Source organism: Pongo pygmaeus, chromosome 19 (assembly GCF_028885625.2).
Source record: "Pongo pygmaeus isolate AG05252 chromosome 19, NHGRI_mPonPyg2-v2.0_pri, whole genome shotgun sequence".
In the NCBI taxonomy this organism is placed as follows: Eukaryota; Metazoa; Chordata; class Mammalia; order Primates; family Hominidae; genus Pongo; species Pongo pygmaeus.
This window is the reverse complement of record NC_072392.2, coordinates 48402509-48403313: the sequence shown is the minus strand read 5'-3', so window position 1 is coordinate 48403313 and position 805 is coordinate 48402509. Positions and strand designations below refer to the sequence as shown.

The 805-nt window shown below is 40.2% G+C and overlaps 1 pseudogene; it reads left to right on the top strand.

Moving 5' to 3' along the window:
- On the top strand, positions 1 to 476 carry LOC129018348 (nucleotide triphosphate diphosphatase NUDT15-like; annotated as a pseudogene).
- Positions 477 to 805: the final 329 nt, after the last annotated feature.

Here is an 805-nt window from a genome sequence, read left to right as displayed (position 1 = left end):
ATGACAGCCAACATGGAGCCGCAGGGGCGGCCGCCCAGAGTCAGAGTCTGAGTTGTGGTGACCAGCTGCAAGCATCCGTGTTGTATCCTCCTGGGGAAGAGGAAAGGGTCGTTTGGAGCCAGCATTTTTCAGCTTTCTGGGGGTCATTTGGAGTTAAGTGAGAGCTGGGAAGAATGTGCTCAAAGGGAAACCTGGGAAGAAGCTCTTCACCTGAAAAATGTTCGCTTTGCCTCAGTTGTGAACTCTTTCACTGAGAAGAATTACCATTATGTTACTGTATTAATGAAAGGAGAAGTGGACATGACTCATGATTCAGAACCAAAGAATGTAGAGCCTGAAAAAAATGAAAGTTGGGAGTGGGTTCCCTGGGAACAATTTCCTCCTTCTGGGCCCTGTGTTCTTTAAAAGAACAAGACTATGTTCCATTTAAAGAAGATCTGAACCATCTGGTAGGATACAAAGGAAATCATCTCTAGGTGGCCAAGAAGATTTCTTGATTTTCTTTAAAAGACAAAAATAAGGTCGGGTTAGGGAATGAAAAATATCTGCATTTCGGTGCAACTCCATTTTATCTAAAAAAGTTCTTGTGATCACCAGTTTATTTGCAGTCTCTTAATGTACCCACCACCCTTTCAGCTAGTACTTGATAACATTTTTCTGAAATATGTATAATTGAATTGTATTTCAGACACAGGATATATGATAAATACTGATATTATGGGTAATCTGCTTTCCATATTTATCTATGATATTTACTGTGCAGTTTGTCATTACTAGCTTGCATGGAATAAGATGCAGTCGAATT